Source organism: Tenrec ecaudatus, chromosome 6 (genome assembly GCF_050624435.1).
Source record: "Tenrec ecaudatus isolate mTenEca1 chromosome 6, mTenEca1.hap1, whole genome shotgun sequence".
Classification (NCBI taxonomy): domain Eukaryota; kingdom Metazoa; phylum Chordata; class Mammalia; order Afrosoricida; family Tenrecidae; genus Tenrec; species Tenrec ecaudatus.
In genome coordinates this window covers 43,585,471-43,603,365 of record NC_134535.1, presented here as the reverse complement: position 1 = coordinate 43,603,365, position 17,895 = coordinate 43,585,471, and positions in this window count along the sequence as shown.

Sequence of the window (17,895 nt, the reverse complement as noted above, 5' to 3'; positions counted from 1 at the left end):
TCCACAGAGTAATGTTTATGCTCCTATATCATAGTATATGAGAAGTGTTTAAAATAGTGATTGGGCGTAGTGAGTCCTCAGCAGTTTTAACTAATTTAATTTTATATAGAGGAAAAAGACATCTTTAATTAAATGAGAGGGCTTCAAAAGCTTTGAGTTTTTAGTTTTTCTTGAAAATTACAAATAGAATTCAAAATTAGATTGTAGACTTTATCTCCTGTATAGGACAGGTCCACAATTAAATAGAAATCAAATGTGGTTTTATCTGCATTGCTTTACAGTGATGCTCTGCATGAAAACAAACCAGTTAAGAATATTAGTGAATGCACACCAGTTTGCTTTTCTTACTTTTTACATAGGTAATTTTAATAGAGCAATGAAAGCTATTAGACAATCTCATGCTCTGTGTTCCAAGAACATTTTTACTTTCCTCTTTTTAAAAATTATTTAACATCCACCGTTTTCTGCAATACTATCTGCTCTACATAAGATTGATATTGACTCACCTTGTCTTTTATTATTTCCAATTACAACTTTGAAAATTGAAATTATTTAGTAAGCAATTATTTAACTAGAAATTCTGATGTGATCCAGAGATTTTGATATAAAAAATAGCCCGAAGTGACATAACTAGCTTTGAATTTTCAGTTGGAATAATTAACATCAATCAGAATTGGTAACATTATTATGTCACAATAAAACATCTCCAAATCTGTTGGTTAAAATAACATGTAAGCTATGATTTGCTATCTTCACACAGGGAGTGAGCATTAAAAGGACATGCATCATTTCAAATGCTTCAGGTTATCATGCAAAAGTGTGTGAGAGTCTCCAACATTTTGCACTGTTAAAATTGAAGATTCAAGGTGATACACATCACTTCCCTTCACAACCACAACTAATCACATGGCTCCTGCCCAAAACAAAAGAAGCACAATCTTACTGTGATCCTGGTATGAGAAAGAATGGAAAATACTGAGTACACAAGGATTGCCACACTATGCTTCACGGCAGCAATCTTACTATTGTGATAGAAGGGTACAGTCCTAAATGCTTGCTTCAGGCCTGGCCCATTATACTATGTATCCTATATTGTTTTTATAATATCCAAAGAAATTTTGAATTCTAAAAGGGACAAAAGGGTTTAGATACGCTATTAAGAATTTTGCATTGTTGAGCTCTAGAGATCTGAAGAAAGATAAGACATGGTATCTCTCTTCCTAGCACTCACAATTCAATGAGGGTGAAAGACATATCGCCAACAAGTTTCCAGGCAAAGAATAACTTATTACATTAGAAATCTGATGCCTGTAGGACATAGGAAGGAGTGAATAGCTATGTGAAATCCAATTGGAATGGCTTTCAGATAGAGGTGGCATTTAAGATGGGGTCTTAAGCACAGCCAAGAGGTGATAAGCATTTTTATAGTTGTTTATTATTATTATTATTAATATTATTGCCAGGTTCTCTGCTTTTTTTCCCCTGCCATGTACCATTGTGCAGAATGTGATTGTAGATGTAACATTTAGGGTATGTCATTAAAAAATTGGTTGATTCAGACAGAATAGACAGAGATAAGTCTGAAGTAAAAATCCAAGCCCAGTCAGGAAGAGTTTTGAATGCTGTAATAAAGCATTTTTAAGCATTATTTCATGATTCCCAATGAGAGTCAAAGTAGATTTTCTTAAAAACAGATTGTGAAGTGTTTAGCATTTAGGGAAGATCATCTTGAAGGAATGTCAACCATTGGAATCAGTGATTGATGGGCAAAGAAGTAAATTCCATGTATATATCTTAGTTTGTTTTATGGTTTCTTTTCAATAAAGAGATTGTGTTCAATATTAAATCTAGCTGGAAATTAAAATCTTAAGCATCTTTATCCATTTGAGCAAACACTCATATAAAAATACCTGTCAATTTTAGTTAATCTTTGTCTATTTCAATCTTTCCTTATGTAGCATTTCTGGAGTTGATCTGGTGTCAAGTGCGTGTCACCACTGTCATTCTATATTGTAATTCCTGAAAACTGTGATAGAACGTGATGGACCAACTGCACGAGGAGTGGTGTAAACACCTCCTTAAAGCCGCAGCTGCACTTGCATCAGTACTTGAATTGCGAGAAAAACTTTGAAAATGATGAAAACATGAAAAATGGAACAGTTTACGTTTATGGCAGAAACACTTCATTTGGAACAAAATGTGGAATACTGGAGGAAAATCAATATTATAATTTATTATTATATTTTGCACATTTCCTTGCATTTGTAAAACATATGGCCCAGTAACATCACAAATTGCAAACTTCTTGAGAATATTTCAGTATGCATATTATACATTTAAAAATAATATACAAATATTAAAATATCCTATTATATATTAAGTTCAATCATGCAATCCAAGAATCATGGTGGTGGTAAAAGCGAAAATTATTTTTGGTTAATTTTCATCTATTACATTATTAAAGACCTTTGCATTTCATTTAGACCTGCTGATCACATTCTTTCCTGCTTTTCCCATAAAGAATTACAGTCTGGGAAACCCACAGGGGCAGTTCTACCCTGTCCTGCCCGGTCACTCAGCATCAGAGCCAATTAAATTACAGTGGATTTTTGTTTATGATCTTGAATTCAGGAGGCCCATGCATTGCACACAGGAAGAAGTGTTCAACTTATTTCAGAAGGGTTGGCAACTCAAACCCACTGAGAAGCACTTGGGAAGACAAGCCTTGTTGGTGTGCTTAGGAGAGGATAAAGATCCCTTGATCTTCTTACAAAGGGATAGAACCTTGAAGGCTCCACTTTGAATATGTGGATTGCCATGATTCAGAACGAACTCCACAACAACCACTAACAACAAGGATATTGACTGTAGAAAACAAAACCTTGATTTGATGATGTTGCATTCCCCTGATTCTCTTCACCTATTCTTGTTTGCTCTCCTAAGTAATTTTCCTCTGCTCACCTTTTATGTTTTACAATTCTCATCCTATGTGTTCTCACACTTTGGGGTGATTGCACATACTCTCGTGGTTTTAACTGACACCCACTTACATGTTTATTGAAGGAAAATGATAATTCAGACCTTCACTGGTTTCCTTTTTACTGTGGTAACAGCCACAGACTTGGTGAATCAAAACAACATACTTATAAATTCGTTATTCTCTTCCATTTCCAAAATCAGCTTCACTGGGTTAACGTCTAGGAGTTGGCAAGGTTGGTTTCTTCAATCGGCTTTATAGGAGAATTGGCTTTCTTGCTTCTTTCCAGGCCTGGAGACAGCCTGCATTCCATTCCTAGCTCCCGATCCTCTATTTCCAAAGCAAGTAGTGGAACGTTTTCTCTCTCTTCTGACCTCTCCTTTCATCCTTATATTGACTGTGATTACCCGGCCTTCTGTTAATGCTTTGTGATGACATTGAGTCTACAACGGTCATCCAGGAAACGTCCACTCTCAAAACCCTTAATTTAGTCACACTTGCAAACTCCACTTTTTGCTATGCAAGCTAACAGATTTCAGGTCCCAGAGAATAGAGCATGAATATTTTGTGAAGATGTATTCCAGCCTAAAACCCACGCACAAGAACACAGTGTAGATTCCAAGTCATCGTCACCTTTTAGGACTGAGTAGAATTGTTTCATAGCATTGGAAATGGGATGAATCTTTAGTAAGCAGACTACTTCATCTTTCTCCCTCTGAGCAGACGGTGATTTCAAATCACCATTCTTTGATTAGCAGGCCGCTGCTGACCACACTGCCCCAGTAGGGTCCCTTGACCTATCAGGTGGTTGCTCCAGCTCATCGCTACCCTCCTGTGACAGAGCACAGCACCGGGTGGTTTTACTTAATGCCATCCTTTCCAAAAGTCATATTGTAAGCAAGTCATTTGCACAGGCATAGTGTTTGTGGTGTTTTTAAAAGCACCTTTATTTAAATTTATTTAATATCATAAAAAACTGACATTGAGACATTTTACTAATCTGTGTATTGGGATTTTACATTTGCTCACTTTTTAGTCTTTCTACCTATACATTTCTTGTGCCAGTAACATTGTTTCCTTTTCCCTTGGACTTAGTTACCAATCTTCAATTGGCTAACTCATACTCACCTTTCAAGACTCAACTTGGTTGCTTCTGCCTTTGTTATTCCACAGCGCTGGTTGGTGGGTGTCATTGAGTGAGTTCTGTGTCATCGCAACCCCGTGCGCCACACAATGGAACAATACTCAGTGCTCCTCCATCTTCCCCTTTGTTTGTAGGTTTGAGCCCCTGATTGCAGCTTTGGTGTTCGTCCATCTTGTTAAGAGGCTTCCCCTTTTTCACAAAGAATGATGTCTTTCTCCAGGGCCTGATCTCCTAACCACAAGTCTAAAGTACGTGATTCAGTGTTTCACCATCCGTGTGTCTAGAGAACTTTCTGGCTGTAATTCTTCCAAGACAGATGCATTCATACTTTTGGCAGTCCATGGTACGTTCAATATTCTTTGCCAGAAGCATAATTCAAATGCACGGATTCCTTTTTTTTGGTCTTCCTTTTAAAATGTCCAACTTTCACATGCATATGAGGTGATCGAAAATACCATGGCTTAGGTCAGGTTCACCTTAGTCCTCAAAGTAACATCCTTGCTTTTCAATACTTTAAAGACATTTAAGAACAAGATTTACCCATTTCTTGTTTTTATTTATTTCTTGACTACTGCTTCCATGAGCATTTATTGTAAATCCAAGCAAGACAAATTTCTTGACAATTTCAACCTTGTCTCCATATTTCATAATGTCATCTATTGATCCAGCAAGAGGATTTTGATTTTCTTTATATTGGGTTGTAGTCCATCCTAAAGGCTGCAGTCCTTGATCTTCATCAGAGAGTGTTTCAAGTCCTCCTCGCTTTCCTCAAGTAAGGTTATCTTATCTACACATCGCAGGTTTTTATATGCTTTCCTCTAATAATACTATCTTCTTCATCGTATGATCCAACTTCTCTGATTATTTGCACATGATATAGATTAAGTATAGTGAGAGTGTACAACACGGATAAAAAAAACCTTCTTGACTTTAAACCATGCAGTATGCCCTTGTTCTGTTTGCACAAGTACCTCTTGACCCATTCAAAGGTTCTGCATGAGCACAGTGAAGTGTGGAATCCCCATTACTCTCTAAGCAATCCACAGCTTTTATGGGTCATGCTGTTGAATGCCTTGGCATTGTGAACAAAACACAGGTAAACATCCTTCTGGCAGTCTCTGCTTTGAGCCAAGATCCGTCTGACATCTTCTAACTTGACCTGAAGCTCTGGCAGTTCCCTCCAAATGTTGTTCTGCAACCATTGTTGGATTATCTTCAGCAAAATTTTATGTGCATGTGATGTAATTGACATTATTCTACCACAATATCCCAAATTCTGAAGGACACCACCAAGTAGACAATCCAGATGTATTTCAAATTTAACTTGGCAACAACTCATCCTATCATCCCATCTCCTGACCAAATCCTCCTTTTTCTCTCAGTTGATGGGAAATCCAGCCCCTCAATGCATTCCATTAGAAACTCACGAGTTTTCTACAACTCTTTCTACATCCTGCAATTATCTTAAATTATGGCCTACTTTTATTTTTTTTCTATTCCATGAATACTTCCCTACTTTATGTTCAATTTTCTCCGGTTTTTCTTTAGTTTTTCATTCATTGACAAGTAATTGCTGACTCCTAGTGACCCTATAGGATAAGATAGAACCACAACTGTGAGTTTCTGAGACGAACATGAAAAAAGTAGAAAGGCTGGTCTTTCCCTCAAGTAGCAGCTAGTGGTTTCAAGCTGCTGACCTTGAAGTTAGCAGCCCAGCTCCGAATTACTGTGCCACTGTCAAATGTACCAGGTTTGCTGTCAACTGAGTAAGCATGCCAGATCATGGCAAGCCCTAACGCCAAGGCCCCTTCATCTGCTATGTCTCCTCTAACTACAAGATACAAATCAAAGCTTCTCTTGTTGATTTATTTTCAGATTCTCCCAATGACACATAACAAACATAGCAGCAGCTTCTTCAGAGAAATGGGAGTTTATCTATGCCTGCATAAATGTACAGTCTTGGAAACTTGGCAGAGAGTTGCTATTAGCATCAAGTTGAAGGCAGTGGGTTTGGTTTAGGTTTGACCTTGAGAGTAAATCTTTGGAGTTATTTTTTGCCTCCTAGCACTTGACATAATGCCTGATTGTACACTGTAAAAGTTTATTGCTTTGACAGAAATTCTTTATCATGGAATGAAAGGCTATCTATGGTGGTGATCTGCTTTCTCTCTCAGTGAACTTCAGCCCACAAAAAGAACTGTATTTATACAAAGAGACCACTTTATATTCATAGAAATAATTTCTTTTCTTGCTTTGCATAAATTAGTATATATTTACCAGACTTCTCTTGAAGATAGGTGTGGCCATGTGTCTGTTTTAGGCAAATATGAATGAGGTAAATTATGACCAGCCCTGACATATACTAACCTCCCACAGGTGCTGTGTTAGGCAGGGTTCTCTAGAGAAGCAAAACCAGGACACATATGATTATATAACAAGGGGGTACCCCCCAAAATTAATGTTCATTTTTTTAATGTGAAAGGGATGGTGCAACTGGAAATCATTCCACCAGGTTAGACTGTTAATCAAGTTTTCTACTTAGAGGTTCTGAAAAGATTACATAACTGTGTTTGACCAAAAAAGGGCCTGATTTATGGCAGATGGGGGTCTGGTTTTGCCACCACAACAATGCACTTGAACATGCAGCCATCTCAGTGAACCAGTTTTTAGCAACAAAAACAAACAAACAAAAAAAAAACAGCATGCTTCTATGCCGCCCACACCTGAATCATCTGACCTCACTCCCTGTGACTTCTTTTTGTTTCCATGAATGAAGAGGAGCAGGAAAGACAGTGATTTGAGGATGTAGAAGAGATGAAGAAAAAAACAAGGGAGGTGCTGTCAGCCATCCAAACAGATGAGTTTGAAAAATGTTTTCAAGAATGGAATTGCAGATTTGAAAAATGTATTAAGTGTAATGGAGAGTATTTTTAAGGTGATACAGTTGTTTTGTTTAAAAAAAAGAATTGAGCACATAGCTTTGGAAAAAATTTCGGTTTATAATAGTAAAATAATTCACAAGCAGTACAACGAGGTCATTCCGACTCATTTTCTTGGGACAGTTAATATCCCGAAGGTCCTTCCAATTTTTGTGGCCACTAGCCAAGGAAGGATGAAAGTAGTAGGAGGGTGAAGTGGTGCGGTGTAGCCGAGGCCAGGAGTGGAGGTGGAGCCTCACAGTGTAGCGATGCAAGGTGGCTGGTGGAGGCACAACGTGTGGAGTGTTGGCAAGACGAATTGAGTCAGCCCGCGGGCAGCACCAATGCGTAGAATGGCACTACACAGCAACACGGTCCAAGGGTTGGTTTGGCCCACAGGTAGCCCAGCACACAGGTTGAGGCAGGGCAACTAAATCAGGCAGCTCGCAGCTCTGACCACCAGGAAGAGAGAGTAGCCTGCCTCCCAGTGGCACTTTCATAGGTCATCAAGCTGAGACCTGATTGACAGTCTAAGCTTCACCCCCATCTGCTTACAGGTGCCATGTTGGCACTGAAAAATTAACTATCAGAGATGTCAGGCCACATTCTTTTAGCAAGCTGAAGCTGAAAAGATTTAAGATCTTTGAAATCACAAAGAAGATGATGGAGACAAAATCATGGGAAAATTTAGGTCACTGAATCTTCCCTATAAGAAATGTCCCTGATATTAAGAGCAGACATGTTGAAACTATAAGCATAAGAAAATTTCACTTCTATCAGGATAAGCCGTTTTGTATTTTCAGGGTTGTATGTTATTCCGGTTTTATCTTAACTTACACATTTGTTATATGCTACAAGAAGTCGATGGTTTGGTTCTGAGTGGCGTCTCTGAAAAGCCAGTCACCATTGTCGTCCCGTGAGGCTCAGCACAGCATTACCTTCTCTAGAAATGCTTCTATGAGACCCTTACTTTTCAGTAAAGGTTCCTCTTGTTCCCACACAAAATAAGTTTCGTTTTATCAGTGTGATTTGGTTTTATCAGTGTGATTCAAATAAATTGAAATTATGCTCACTTGTCTTGTCACTAAGGTGCTGTTGAATTGGTGCCAGTTCATCTCGTTACTATCCTACGAAACCTTAGTCCCTACCTGTTGACTCAATTTAGACTTTTAATGATCCTGTAGGGCAGAATAGAGACTGTCCCATAGGTTTCCAAAGTTGTACTATGTATCAAAGTATCCTGCCTATTTTTCTTCCCTTGCGGGGCTAGGGAGTATAAATGCTTCTGTTAGCAGCTGAAGGCTTAGTGAGCCGCAAGGGCTCCTGTTACTCCCCTACGCAAACATTATTGCAATTTCACAAGGACAGCATCATTTTAGACCTTCAGTCAAGAGCACAGTGCCACGTTCATACCAAGGTTGTAATTTTATTTTCTTTTTGGACTGCCTTCAACACAATTTCCTCACCTATAAAAATAGCATAATAATTCAATTCCCTTCATATTGCTAAGATAATGGTTAAGCGAGGCAACATGTGAACAGCACCTGGCAAAATGCAGCTATTAGTATTTTTTCTTTCCTTAAATACTTTGGTTCATAATTTTAGTCTTTTTTCTTAACTTCTCTGATGTCAGCATCATGATTTGAATAATCATTATTTTGCTAATTATTTTATGGCTGCATAAATTTTCTCTCCTCATTACACTGCTTGGATTTCTAGTTAATCTCCTTAGACCTTGGATAGAGGAGGTGTTCAATATACAATCTTAAGTTAGTGAAGATCTCTCTATGTGTGTCTGATTATGTTGCATTAAAAATTGCTCAAAAGCCAAGTCTCCATGGCAGCAAACACTTCTTTGGCCAAGAAATAAGCCAGTGTATAAACCATGCTGTCACCTTGATTATATTAACTTATGCAGGTGTGTGTTAGGAAGTAAAATATCATGGAATATCTGAGCCATTTTACGTGGGAATTGTGTACGTTGTGTTTGTAAGAGATGATTAGCATAACACAAATTTCTAGAGTTCTTGGAAACAATTATTGGATTTACTAGTTGTTTGTGTATCCTTAACATATACATATATGTACCAATTCTAGAATGATTTGGAAGTTGTCATGACATATGGAAAAATCATATATCTTTATTCGATATTCCATGTAAAGTTGTCATCAGCTAATCCAAAAGCCCATGGTCACACCCACCATCCACTTCATATAGAAAGCCATGGTCGTGTGTTCATTATTTACAGTCTTGGACGCCCTAGAGGCCAGATCTACTCTATGCTGTGAGGGCACTATAAGGTGGAAGCCAACTGATGGCAGTGAGTTTGGGGTGGTTAAATCTCTGTAGTATCCAAGGGACTTCAAAAAGTGCCAGGAAAAAAAATCACATTACTTTCAATCCAAGTTCTTATATACCCTTGAAGCCCCTCTGTATATTTAGCATGGGACAAATTGAAATTACTAGATGCTCTACATTCTCAGACAATTTCTGTGTACTTTCTACCAACATTATTCTTCATAACCAATATAAAAAGATCAAAATCAATATATTAAAGTTGATACATTATATATTATTATCACTTAATTTTCATGTTCCATTCAATTTTTATGGGCTCAAGCATAAGAACAATTGTGAGCACAGTATAGAGCCAGGCAGTATTTTGATCTATTGTGCACAGGGTCGCTGTGAGCTGCAACAAAACTGATGGCACCTCGCAACAACAACACTGACTTTCCTAGTGGCCCTGTTGGCTACAGACTCCAACTCTCGATCATGTTTTTCTTTTCTTGTCCCTTGAAAAACCCGTTGCCATCATGTTGAGTTTCCTTCAATATGTAACAATTCCTTCCCTTGTATGATTTTGATACTTTTGAACAAGTCAGCCATTTGTTTTTTATCATTTCATTAGAGGCTCATACAAATCATATCACAGTCCATACAGGCATCCATTGTGTCAAGCACATTTTTACCTTCATTGCCCTCATCATTCTCAAAACATTTGCTCTCCACTTAAGCCCCTTGCATCAGCTCCTCATTTCCCCTCTCCCTCTTTACTCCCTGCTCCCTCATGAACTCTTGATAATTTATAAATTATTATTTTGTCATCTCTTGCCCTGTCCGACGTCTCCCTTCACCCATTTTTCTGTTGTCTGCCCCCCAGGGAGGAGGTTATTGGATTCGGGTTCTGCGCCATTCACAAGGAGGTTGCCACGCGACGCGCTGCTCGGAACAAGCATTTCCAACGAGTCCCCTTCCCATGATGGTCATTTTAGTCACTTCTTTAAAATAATGCCCCCTCCCCAAATTTAGTTCTGTTCTTTATAATGAATAAGTATTTTGACAAAACTATGTCATTATCCTACACTTCTACAAATTTCTATTTCAGTCTTTCAAATTTTTTAAATAACATTATGGACTTTGGCTTTCCTGTTTGATACAACGAGTCATAATCTTTACTGTCAATTATTTCTATGCCTAAATTATCATAGATTTAGGCAATGTAAGGCCATTTGAGGATATTTTTGTATCATTTTGATGTGCTCTTTTCATTCACAGAGCACATCGCCTTTCTTCTATGGGAAAATGGTCCAGGCTTATTTGAACTTTCCCCCCAGTCCTAAAATTAGTCATTTCTCTAAAGCCCCCAGGATCAAGCTGCTTTCTTTGGAATGTGGCATTGATAAGGCAATATTTGGGGGCTAAGTATACTCACTGCTACTGGGGTGCTGCTGTTCCTAGTTCCTTTCCATGAATAGAACTCAAACACAGATGTTTGTAAAAGGAATTTCCACTCGCCCTGTGCGCTAGCTTGTATGTGTATCTATAGACACACACATTTACTTAGACTATTTTCTATATCTGCGCATCTATATTAAAAAACCATGACTTCCATGTGGCTCATTCTAGTACTCTTATTTTCCTTATTACTTTCTCTAAGAATCAGAAACTAATCTCCCATTATTCTTATTATATAGTTTAATTATTTGCTCAGTACCCTTTAATGTAATTGATCATCTATCCCCACCTATGTAGATGTCTACCCACTTCCCTCAGCTTAAGCTCTAACATGAGCTTTGACCTATTATGACCGCTCCCTCCCAGATTACAGGAGGGGATAGCTACTTTGCTCAACCCTACTTTGCAGGAAGACTGAATTGCCAATGAAGAAAAAAAAAATGGAAGAGAAGCTGTGAAGTAGCAAGTGATTTTTTTTCTTCTTTTTTTCTTTAGGATCTTATATAACCCTTATCACAATCCATACATACATCAATTGTGTAGAGCACATTTGTACATTCATTGCCCTCATTTAAAACATCCACTCTTCCCCCAAGCCCCTGGCATCAGCTCCTCATTTTCCCCCTTCTTCCCCGCTCCTCACTCCCTCATGAACCCTTGATAATTTATAAATTATTATTTTGTCATATCTTGCCCTGTCCAATGTCTCCTCTCACCCACTCTTCTGCTGTCCGTCCCCCAGGGAGGAGGTCACATTTAGATACTTGTAATCAGTTCCCCCTTTCTAACCCACCCTCACACCACCCTCCCTGTATCATCTCTCACACCACTGGCCTTGAGGAGATCATCCACCCTGGATTTCCTGTGTTTCTAGTCCCTATCCATACCAGTGTACAGCCTCTGGTCTACCCAGATTTGTAAGGTAGAACTGGGAACATGATAGTGGGGGAGGAGGAAGCATTTAGGAACTAGAGGAAAGTTGTATGTTTCATCTTTGCTACATCACACCCTGAGTGTCTCGTCTCCTCCCTGAGACTCTTCTGTTAGGAGATGTCCAGTGGCCTACAAATGGGCTTTGCGTCTCCACTCCGGAGGTGATTTTTAAAGGTAAGCCATCAAGGTAAGGGAGAACCCCAGTACTCGCCCGCATCAGTACTTGACATGATCAGATTTCAACGCGAAATGTCAAAAACATTTTGCAATCGGAGCCCAAACAAAACATTGGAATCCAACTTGACACATGTGATCTTTAAACAATCGTGGTCGATCACTCAGGGTTAGTTGGCATGGCGAGTACGAGTTGTTGAAAGCTTTTGCGACTGTGCTCCAAGCACTTTGCTATAATTTTCTTAGTTTTTGTGACTCTTTGTACTGTTTGTCAATTAAAAAAAACCTTGGGTCCTAAGAAAGATTTTTTGGAAAAGAATCAACATGATAACTAACTGGTTAACTGTGTTATTGATATTGCTGATGATAATTTACATCAACAGATAATTTTCTAAACTCTTAGAAAACAATTAAGGAAATGCCAACAGCAGATCACATCAGACAGATTTTTTGTAAAAAAGCGAAAGCCAGACAGGTACTAGTGAAAAAGGCAAAGAAGGGAAAAAACTCCTGAAGGGAAGTAACCAGTTGATTTTTTGGAAGAGGATTCCCCTTCTAAACAATGCCTCTCTCCACACCTCCCTCCACATCCTTGTCCACAGATCCAGATCCCGATCAGTCTCGAGGTATGGGTCATACTGTAGTTGTTAAAAATACTTTTTAATTATGCATTTCTTATTTAAATTATATTATTTAACTCTGAACTTGTTTATTTTGAAATTTCTGTGTAATATTTTGTATGGAAGACAAGGTTAGGGTAAAAACTTGGTGGTTAAGAATGGGTTAAACCATTTTCAGTTATTTCTCATGGGAAAAATTGATTCGGGAGCCTGACTGCATCGCATCTTGCTCGATGCTCCATCTAGTACGGATTAACAGTGAGGTCCGGGGTTCTACTGTACTATGTTATTTTCTAAAAACTTTGTTACTATAGATTTAGTTGCAATCATTTTTCTCTGAATTTGATGAGTTCAAGCTTCTGGCAAACAATAGGCACAGAATAAATCTACGAAGATGCTTCTATAGTTCACAATTTGCTTTGCATGATATCATGTGTACCTAAATATAGAAGCATATCATTTTAAGTTTGAAAGCATCTCAGCCATTGCTGTTGTAAGGTGTCTTGGAACGGAGTCCGACTCATATCAACCACATGTACAACAGAATGAAACATTGCCACATTCTGTGCTATCCTCCCCATTGTTACGTTTGAACCCATTTCTGAAGCAACTCTGTCAAACTCTCTTGTGCCCTCTCATTTATAACACGTATCATGTCTCTTTCCTGGGACTTGTCTCTCCTGAGAACAGATCCAAAGTAAGAGAAATGCATTCTCGCCATCCTTGCTCCCAGGGCGCCATCCCACTGTACTTCTTCCGAACATATTTGCTCATTATTTTCATGTCCATGGTATAGTCAACATTGTACACCCAAAGTACAATTTGCATGAACTCTTTCACAGTCTTTTTGATCCATTGTCCAGCTTCATATGCATATTAGGTGACTGAAAATGACATGGGTTGGGCCAGGAATACCCTAGTCCTCAAAGCGACATTTTTGCTTTAATTCTAAGGGGGTTCTTGTGCAGCTGATTTCCCAGTGCAAAATGCCTTTTCACGTAGGGTCTGCTGGCTCCCTGAGTGCTTGTTATGGAGCCAAGTAAAGCAAAATAAAATGACAACTTCAAGTTTTGCTTTAGTTATAAAGATGTTTGTTGGTCCCATGGTAAAGACGTTTGCTTTCTTTGCTAATCCATATTAAAGCGTTTAGTAGTTGAACCTCATCTGTCAGTGTTTTAAGTCCTCTTCACGTTTAGCAAGCAGGGTAATGGCACCTCCATAGCATGAGTTATTAATAAGCCATCTTCCAGTCCTTAAAAACCTTCTTTTTATGTTCATGGAAATATGCCATGACCTTTTGATTTTAAATTTCTAAGAATTTTTGAAGTCCCCTGATATAATCCAATTTCTCAGATTATTTGTTCATATATAAAGAATTTTGAACAGTGTACAGGCTGTATCATAAAAATCTTCCCCCAGTGCAGAAAGCATTGTATGTATTATTGATTTGCTATCACCAGACATTTATTTGAAGTCTCAAGACAAATTTCATTTTCTTTAGATTATTCTTGTTAGATACTTCCAATGTTTAGAATTGAATCAAAATGTCTCTGTATGACTTTTAGGCATCAGTATTAATTTTGCATAATGGTGGAAAACAGGTTGTACAAATGACAGTCATTCAAATATGGAAAAAAAGGTTTTATACCTGGATTGGATTGTTGCTCTTTGAGTCTTCGTTGTCAGTTGCTGTGAGTTTGGTCTGAGTATAAAAGAACCAAATGCCATTGGGTCCCAAACTAGGCTTACGGTTTGCACCATCACATGGGTACTTGATTCTGTTGTCGCGGCTACTGTGTTTATCTCACAGAGGGTTTTCCTGACTTTGGTTGATGGAACCCTGGTGACTTAGTGGTTGCAATTTGGGTTGCAATCCACAAGGTCAGCAGTTCAAAAGCATCCGCTGTTCTGCGAGAGAAAGATGAGTTTTCTATTTCCATCAACACAACCTTGATAACTCACAGGGGCAGTTGAACACTCTGTATGGAGTCACTATAAGCCGGCATCAACTCGACTGCAATAAATTATGCCTTTTTCTAACAATTTGTCTTTTCTGACAGCATGTCCAAAGTAAGTAAGCCAGAGTCCTGCCCTTCTCTCTTCTAAGGTGCTTTCTGTTCATATTTATATTTTGTCTAAGACTGATTTATTCTTATGATGATATGGAACCGAAACAGCATCACATGCTAGAGTTGATTCGTAAGGTGACCACACCTACCGCTTTTGGCAGGACAGTCCTGATTTGTCCCGCGGCGTTTTAAAAAAGTCCTGATTTTTGGAAAGAATGCACAAGCTAGAGTATATGGTATACCTATAGGGTGTACGTATAGGTGTACGGCTGCCACATGGTTATTTTGCCAGGATATGAGTTTTATCAATGGTGTCCCGCTTTCCCAATGCTAAAATCTGGTCACACAGTGTAATGGATCCTAGGACAGATTAGAGTGCTCTATCAGGCTTGGAAGTAACCTGTCTCAGCTTTCTTCCATGAAGTGGCTGGTGAGTTTGCACTTTGAACTTCTTCTTTAGTAATTCAACAGTTAAACCACTGTACAACCAGCACTCCATGCTACGATATATTTCATAGTATATTCAATAAATTTTTCCAACATGACATTTCAAATCAACCAGTCCTTCAATGATCCTCCTCCACTGTCAGCTTTTACATGCTTATAAGGTTATTGAAATAGCCACTGTTTGGGTCAAGCAGCACTTTAATAATCAATTATGCTTTTGATATTTAAAACTTTAAAGAAGCATTTTAAAATCAAATTTTTAATTAAAAGATCATTTTATTGGGGCTCTTACAACAATCCACATGTCAATTTTATCAAGCATATTGATACATATGTTGCCATCATTCTTTTCTAGACATTTACTTTCTATTGTAACCTTATTATCAACTCCTCTTTTGTCACCTCCCTCCCCAACCCTACCCTCGTGACCCCTTGATGAATTATAAATTATTATTACTTTCATATCTTGCACCGACCGCTGTCTCCCTTCCCCTGTGGTTTCTGTTGTTCCTCCCCTCAGGGGTGTGTGTGTGGTTATCTGTCAATCGTTGCAATCAGTTACCCCTTCCTCTCTCCTCCGCCCTCCTTCTCCCTATTCTCCTGGTATGGTTACTCCCATTCCTGTTTCTGTATTCCAAATGTTGTGAATGCCTATCTCATTTCTGTGCCTGTGTACATGCTCTGGTCTAGCCAACAGTGTAAGGCAGCACAGGGTCATGATAGTGGGGGCTAAGGAAGCTTCAAGAAACCAGAGGAATATTGTGTGTTTCATTGGTGCTTTGCTGCACCCTAGTTGACTCATCACTTCCCTGTGAACCCTCTGTGAGTGGATGGATGTCCCTTTGTCTACAGATGGGCCTTGGGTCTATGCTCAGACCCAACCTCTTTCTGAACAAAATGGTTTTGTTTGTTTGTTTGTTACGGGTCTTCTGATACCTGTTACCCAGTCCTGATGACACTCATGATTACACAGGCTGGTGTGCTACTTCCATGTGGGCTTGTTGCTTCCCTCCTAGATGGATGCTTGTTTAACTTCAAGTCTTTAAGACCCTAGTTGCTATATTTTTTCATCACCGGGCACCATCTGCTTTCTTCACTACATTTTGCTTATACACCCATTTTGTGTTCAGCACTTGTCCTGGGAGGAAGGGTGAGTATCACAGAATGCCAGTTTGTAAGAGCAAAGTGTTCTTTCATTGAGGGAGGGTATGAACTGAAACCCAAAGTCTATCCACTACCTCAGTGTATTGCCATATAAATATATGTACATAGACCAATACCTCTATTTTTATGAATTAAAGTATTTACATATGTCCACACCTAAGCTTATACCTCGATCCTAGCTTTGCTTCCTAGATTGTTCCTCTGTTTCCTTTACCTTCCTCGTGCCCCACCATCATGTTTGCCCTACTTCTGCCTCCTAGTAATTCCTCTCAGCTGGTTGCTGTTGCTCGAGCATCCCCAGGATCTCTATGTCCTCCCCGTTGCTTTCTCCTTAAGTTTGCTTCCCATGCCTATCTTATATAAGTAGGCAAACCAACAATAACATCGACCAAAAAAGAGAAAACAAGAGATTGAAAAAAATAATAGAAAAACATACATAATTCCAGGTCTGTCCACTGACCTTTATGACTATCTCCCCAGTGATCCCGGGGGAATTCTGGGAGCTGCCTCTCCTAGACTGAAGTCTCCCTTTGGGACTCTTCAGGGGATTTTTGAGTTTGCTTTGCTCCCATTGCTGATCTGTTATGGTTCCTTCTTGGTTTTCACCATTGCGGGAGTGGAGGCTGGGGGGTCCAGTCCAGATTAACTCACTGCTATGTGTCCCCAGCATTGTCCTCTGTCGCGATATGTCCCAGTAAGAGCAAGGGGACAACATGACTTGAGCTGTTGTCAGCCCAACAGTCTTAGCAGCTCTGCACAGGGAGATCAGTGGGAATTTAGGTGGTTTCCAATTCTTTGCAATTGTGAATTGCACCACAATAAACATTGGAATGCAAACGATTGGCCGTGGTCTATTTCTTACCTCTTCTCCCCGTAGAGGGAGAGCTGGGTCATAAGGTAGCCCAATGTCCATTTGCTTTAAATATTGCCCGATCGCTTTCCACAGAGGCTATAACCAGCAATGGAGGAGAGTTCCTGTCTCACAACATCCCCTCCAACATTTGTTGCGCTCTGATTTTCTGGATTAGGCTAACCTCAAGGGTGTGAGAGGGTATCCCATGGTTGTTTTAGTTTGCATTTCTCTGATGGCTAATGATTGGTGACAACAATAATTTGTTTTTAGTTTCTAGATTTTTGGTATAAAACTTCCAATTTACAATGCTCAAATTACTCACGTTTCTGATTGCTCATTCCATAAAAGTATATTAATATACTAAGAAGATAGAAATACTCCAAAGCTACTATCTTGTATTTGAATTTAGTAACATAAAATACTTATTTCAGATATGCAATAGCTAAAATAAAACAAAACCAAAACAAACAAACAAAACCCCAAGTATCCCTAGTTTATTTTGATGGAAGGTAAGCTCAAGTTGCAGTGAAACCTAATAACTACTTTTAACTTTTTGCATTTCCCATTTACATATACATAAAACATTTACTTTTCAAATGCAATGAAGAATATTAGGCATTTTCTTAAAAGATGCCTCTTAATTTTGAGCTGATTCCTAAGTGTAAGGGGAAAGAACACAAAACTTGTCCTGCCACTAAAGGAAGGTTAGTTGCGTCCCAGAGCCCGTGGGCTTCTTTAGAGAAGAGCTTCATGGGGTGATCATTGAAGACGTGGGCGCCAGAGCAAAGCGCAGGAAAGAAATCAAACATAAACCCAAAAGGCAGCCATAGCAACAATAAAGCAGCAGCAAGACTGAC